This window comes from Primulina huaijiensis, chromosome 2 (assembly GCF_012295235.1).
Source record: "Primulina huaijiensis isolate GDHJ02 chromosome 2, ASM1229523v2, whole genome shotgun sequence".
Lineage (NCBI taxonomy): Eukaryota > Viridiplantae > Streptophyta > Magnoliopsida > Lamiales > Gesneriaceae > Primulina > Primulina huaijiensis.
Genome location: NC_133307.1, coordinates 4,801,115 through 4,808,318, shown reverse-complemented (window position 1 = coordinate 4,808,318; position 7,204 = coordinate 4,801,115).

Below are 7,204 nucleotides of genomic sequence, written 5' to 3'. Positions count from 1 at the left end.
TTTGGTGGACTTAAAACCACCCATGATGTCAACAAGCTCTATATCATGTAAAAATCAATCCTTTTCTTTTCATGTTCATGTTCATGTTCATAACATAGCACCCATCATCAATATTCATGAGTTTCTTACATATTTAATACATAACAATGGAATATGGTGCTATATTTTCATCAATAAGATACTAACAATGTACATATAGCAATAATCAATGGGAAGTATTTGAAATCATAATATTACTCATGTATTACTTCAAGAACATGCCAACTTACAGTCCAAGCGTACGAATACTTGTTTGAGACGATGATTCTCGTTCCTATACTGTCAAATACATCAATAAACCCATCACTATGTACATACTAGGTGAAAATCACTCCTCTACAAGTAGAACAACTAAAGGAGAAGAAAACTTACACCCTTAGGAAGCTCTTGGGATGGAGAACTAAGTTCTAACCTCAAAATGATGAAAGGAATGAAGAAGGAAGCTTTTGGGAGAAAGAAATCTTGTTTCCCTCGAGTTCTTGCTGGTAAAGTGGAGAAGAAATGGTTGGAATGACTTAGAAATTCGATACTTATCTTTTCTCATGCAAGGCGGCGCTCGGGCGGTCATTTTCTACCGCACGGGCGCGGAATGTTCTGTACAATTGCTAGGCTTGAAATGCACCGGCGCTCGGGCGGTCATTTTCTACCGCTCGAGCGCCACAAGTTCTGCCTCTGCGCACTACTTCATCAAAGATCTCTCCAGAAACGTCTCTTCCGTTCATAATCTGAAAAAGTGGTAAACATAAAAGTTGTAGCTCTATGTCTTGTCTTGAATCTCCAATTGGTTTCAGGTCATTTGGAGGTCTTAGTAAAAAGTTATGCTCAATCTACCAAAATGTGTCATTGTAGGAATGACGATACACACGACACACTTCGGGGCGCCTTTGGCTTGTCTTCCTCAATGATTTGGACAAAACCCAAAACATGAAAGTTGTAACATTATATCTTAGCTTTCTAATGGTTATGGCCTCACACAATTTGGACCAATATTCAACTCATTATGCTAAAACCCATAAGAACTGCCGTATTTTCATCTCATTTCCTGCATTACTATACCAACTTCATTACACTACTTCTACCTACACATATTACTATCATTATTTATACACATATTGATTCTCAATACATCATGGACAATATAAAAATCATGTTCAATTTTAATATTGATACTTCAATCAATATGTAAAACATAATGAGCTAAATGACTATCTATAATGACATAAACGTATTACTAATCATTTGTATGAGTAACCGGGCATTACAGTATTATCATTTGAAAATCTTTGCTATAATCATATTAGCATTAACCAAATTTGTGACAGTTGTTACATATTTGAGTTTCATAAACACACATCCACAGTTGAATATGCAAATTGTGATATTATGGTAATCAAACTGAGAGAAAAAAACACATATAAATTTAGATGGAATTATTATAATCTTAATGCTCCCACATGTGTTTGTTGCTTTGCATGGTAATAAAAATTGGTTATGGCATAAACAACTCAACAATTTAAATTTCAAATCTATTACCAATCTTAGCAACAAAAAAATGGTCTCGAGGTTACCTAACATTGATTTTATAAAAGATAAAGTTTGTTTTGCATGTTAGTTAGGTAAACATGTCAAATCAACATTCAAAAACAAAGAAAGTAACTCAACGGCTCGATGTCTGGAACTTCTACATATGGACTTATTTGGTCCAATACATGTAATGAGTTTAGGGGAAAAGTGTGCACCCTGGTGATTATTGATGACTTTTCACGATTCACATTGGTGATCTTCCTGAGTTTTAAAGATCATATTGCTGCCTAGCTTATCAAGCTCTTAAAGAGATTACAAAATGAGAGAACTGCAATGGTAGATAGGATAAGGAGTGACATGGGCATTGATTTTATTAACAGACTTCTTTCAACCTATCTGGAAAACAATGACGTTAAGCATGATTTTCAGCTACAAGTTTACCTCAATAAAATAGTGTTGCTGAGGGAAAAAAAAATAACTCAAAGAAGCGGCTCGATCCGTGATAACTGGATATGATATCTCTCAAAGATTTTGGACCTAATTTGTCAACACTCCATGCTATTGTTAGAACATATCAATGACTAACAAGAATAATGGGAAGAACTCCTAGGATATTTGGAATGACAAACAACCCGATATTTTATATTTTCACATATTCTGTTGTAAGTGTTTCATTCACAATAATGACAAAACTCATTTAACTGCTTTTGATGCTAAATCTGATGCTGGTGTGTTTTTAGGCTATTCTTCAGTTAATAAAGAATATAGAGTTTATAATTAAAGAACTCTAATCATCGAAGAATCTGTACAGTGCCTGTGGTATTTTATGATCCTCAATTTGTCAAGATAATAATAATAACTATATACACGATTGAAGCAACATATTAGATTATACTAAAATTGATTCTAGCAGTGATCACATGATAGATTTAAGAAGAACGACTGGAATCATCCTCGAAAGCAAGTCCAACCAGCAATGAAGAAACTGCTCGAAATTAAGTTGTTGAAAGAAATGAACCGGTAAACAACCGCCAGTAAAAATGCATCCAAAAAAGGATGATACTGAAAATAATGAAGATACAACAGTCCAAAATCAAGATCCAAATCCATTTGGACCAACTATCTAGTGGAATAAGAATCATCCACTCAAGTTGGTCATCGATAACCTGACCGCTCCTCTTAGAACTGGAAAACAAATGATAGACAAGTTCACGCTAGACTTGAGCTCATTAACAGATTTCTTGCATTTACTGCTTTTATAGACTTTAAAGTGTATAAAATGGTTGTTAAGTCAACAATTCATAACGGTATACTTAATGATGAGATGTATGTTGATCAACCTTCTGGATTTGTTTATCACATTTATCCAAGTTATTTTTCAATTTGACAAATTATTGTATATTCTAAAATAAGCTCATCTGCATGGTGTGATACATTAACTAAATTTATGCTTGAACATTATTTTATAATTAGAATAGTTGCTAAAACTTTGTCCAAATTTATTAAGAATGATCATGTTTTTTTTGTGAAAATTTATGTTGATAACTTAATATATTACTCTACTAACAATAAACTCTATGAGAGGTTCTATAAAATTATGCAGATGTATTTTGAGATGAACATGATGAGAGAATTAAATTTCTTCCTTGGATTGCAAGTGAAATAGCTAGACACATGCATCTTCATCAACCAAGAAAAATACAAAAAAAAAAATCGATGAAAAAGTTTTGAATGGAGAATTGTGTTGGACTGTCTTTCCAATGAGCTCAACGATCAAGATAGATAAAGATGAATGAGGAATCTCTATATGCATAACAATGTATATAGGTTTGATTGGATCACTCCTATATCTACCCGCCAACTAGCATGATATACTGTTTGTGGTTTGTCTGTGTGCTCGATTTGAAGATAATCCTAAGAAATCTCATTACACTGCAGCTAAAAGCATACTTAAATATCTGAAAAGAACTTCATATGTGAGTTTTTGATATCCTAAAGACTCAATTTTTAATCTTATTGGATATTCAGATGCAGATTATGCAAGTTTCAAAATCTATCAAAAAACCACCCGTGGATCATATCAATTCTTAGGTGATAGACTGATATCTTGGTTCAGCAAGAAGTAGACATCAATTGCTAGATCAACAGCTGAAGCTGAATATCTAGATGCTTGGAGTCACTGTGGACAAATTTTATAGATTCAACAACAATTAAGAGATTATGAAATTCAAGCCGTTGAATTCCCAATATTATGTGACAACATAAGTGTAATAACAACAACCTACAATCATGTCTTGCACTCTCGGACCAATAACATTGACATTAAACATCATTTCATCCGAGATCATATAATGAAAAATGATATCAAGATGGAACACATCTCAACAGACAATCAAGTTGGCATAGTGAAAAATTATATCAAGCTGGAACACATCTCAACAGACAATCAAGTTGTTGGCATCTTCATTAAATCGTTATACAATACACTAAGTTTTCTTAATTTCGTAACATACTTGGTTTAGTTGATTTAAAGTAATGCACATATTTTTGAAATGCCGCAAAACTGGTAAATCATGTCATTAATATATAGTAATAGACTGTTTACATTAATTTTTTAAAATATATACATTTTCTATTTCAAAATGTATTTAATTACCCATCATACATCCATCTAACTCATCCTAAAAAAATAATAATAATTTATTTTGTAGGGATAGGAATGAAATGGTTGTGCACGTCAAGTGCGCTCGACAAGCTTAATACTCCACATCAGACAGCAACTGTAACACAAGAATTTCGATAGAGAACGATTCTTTAAATTCACTATACGTATGGTAATGATTTTTATAAACGAATACGTCATGTCTTAATTCCAAGATCATCGTCTAGTGCACTTTTTGTTTGGTTTTACGTACATATAAACAAATATACATAGTCAGTCGTGTCCATTAACGAGTTGATATTCATTTATTGAATATGACGAAACATATCGAAATTGTACAACTAATAGATTAGTAATATTTCATTGATGAGCACAGAAGTGGACACAGTAGATATATCGATTTTGATATATTGCTCATCTTTGTAAGTATATTTGTGTTCATAATTTAAATGACATTCATATATTAAACGTCAAACATCGTATAGGTACCATATTCAACGATTCAACAAAGGACACGGTAGCACTGCAAGCCACTTTCCAGCCAAGTGGTGCAATTATTTACCAAAAAACTACGAAAATTGTGGTTCTAGAAGAAAACAAAAAGTCTTAGATCTCCATTATTTCTTCCAATCAGAACCCCATTTATGATAATTTAAGCATGAAAATTAGTTTTAAACTTTTACTTATTTTAAATCAAAATCAAACAATAGAAAATGCATGTAACGCCATAAATGTAAGTACATATGAATAAATATTTAAGTTCCAAAATTTTAAAATTGTAATAATTTATAGTTTCGTATAAATCTACAAATTCTAATGTAGTAAAAATGAATTTATTATGAATTAATGTATCTTATTTTTAAATAAAATATTAATTTACTTTATGATTCGATATCTATGTATTTTCCTAAAATTTTAAATAAAGTATTAATTTACTTTATGATTCGATATCTATGTATTTTCATAAATTTTGAAATAAAATATCCATTTACTTTTTTATTCGACATCTATTTATTTTTATAAAAACACCAAACTTTTCGAAGGAAATCGAAGTGGAAATGACGATTCGACCCATTTTCTGTTTTTGTATGGAGTTCGGTGTTTTGGGGTCCATTTTTTTTTAAAAAAAAATTTGTTTTATTTTTTATATATGGCATATTGAGTTTTTGTTTTTTTTAATATGCATTTTATGAACATTGATATCGTGGAAAGGGTTAGGGTCATTCTTGAACTCGGACAGAAAGAGAAAACTTAACCGAGCTAAATTTCAAGTTTCTTCGAAGAGTAGAGAATAAGTAAAATTTAGAAAAGGTCCTCTAGCTTGGACATGGTTCTCTCGTCCGACCAGGTTCCTCTAGCCCGACAGGATACTTTCGTCCGACCAGGTTTTTCTAGCCCGGACAAGATACTCTCGTCTGACCAGGGTCCTCTAGCCCAGATAGGGTATTCTCGCCCGACCAGGATACTCTCGCACGACCAGGGTCCTCTCGTCCGACCAAGGTCCTCTAGCCCGGACATGATACTCTCGTCCGGACAAGGTCTTCTCGTCCGACCAGGGTCCTCTCGCCCGACAAGAACCTCTCGCCTGACCAATGTCCTCACTCCCTTCAAGGGTTCAGGTCATTTAATCACTGGTTTGGGCCCACCAATATGGGTCACCATGCCTACTGACAAAAGATAGGGCATGGGCAGTCGTCAGAGGACAGGGTATGGTCAGTCATCAGAAGACAGGGCATTGGCATATGTCGAATCAAGAACAATATACATGCACTGTTATTGAGTTCATCTTCTCCCCGATAAATACCCAGGTATGCTCATTTGAGAGACATGTCAATCTACCGCATTCAATAAATTCTCTATACTTGGTGAACTTTGTATTGACTTGAGCGTCGGAGTGGCAACGTCGAAAATCCTTCCGACGCCCCACTAGCCTTATCTTGTTGAGTGTGTGCAGATTGTCTGACCCGGAGTCATCCCACCAAGGCATGTCAGAGCACCCGTGAGACTAGTCCAGATTACCCGGGCAAACCAGGACAGGCCATACCACCCGGGAAACCAGGGTAAACCAGGGCAGACCACCCAGGATCTGTTAGAGTAGATGCCCTGCAAGCCAACGGTTGACTAGGGAATTTACTGACTCAAGTGTAATAAACTATCTTTATTTTAATATAATTTAACTTTTCATGGTTTGTTATTTCTTTATCTGTATACCCATGTGAACAACATAGATAAAGACCTTGATTATACTTTAATACAAATGAATCGTAATTCGGTGTTGAAACTCATTTGTAAACACTGTAAATCTAAGTTCGTTCCTAGTCGATTCAGCCGCCTAATACATGGATAAAGGTCGCTTGAGCTCGAGACTAACATCTGTGATGTTGTGTACCACATTTCTTGGTAAGGACATAGATATCCAAAGATGCAGATGGGTAGTCATATGATGATTATGCCGAACAACCCTTCCTCAGACTTTCCAAGTGGTTATCATTCATCGAGAGGATAAGTCCGTAGTTATGATTGTACACCATTAGTCCTTACGACCAGGGACAACACTGAGGCTCTATATGTTAGGGCTGTACTTTGACTCGTTTACCGACTCCAAGAGGGTCATCAGGTGGAGAGGTTAGGTACAGTTGCGACACATATAGGAGCCAGTGCATTGTAGNACATTTCTTGGTAAGGACATAGAGATGTCCAAAGATGCAGATGGGTAGTCATATGATGATTATGCCGAACAACCCTTCCTCAGACTTTCCAAGTGGTTATCATTCATCGAGAGGATAAGTCCGTAGTTATGATTGTACACCATTAGTCCTTACGACCCGGGACAACACTGAGGCTCTATATGTTAAGGCTGTACTTTGACTCGTTTACCGACTCCAGGAGAGTCATCAGGTGGAGAGGTTAGGTACAATTGCGACACATATATGAGCCAGTGCATTGTAGTCGGAGATTCACCGCTCACCTGCGGGTGTG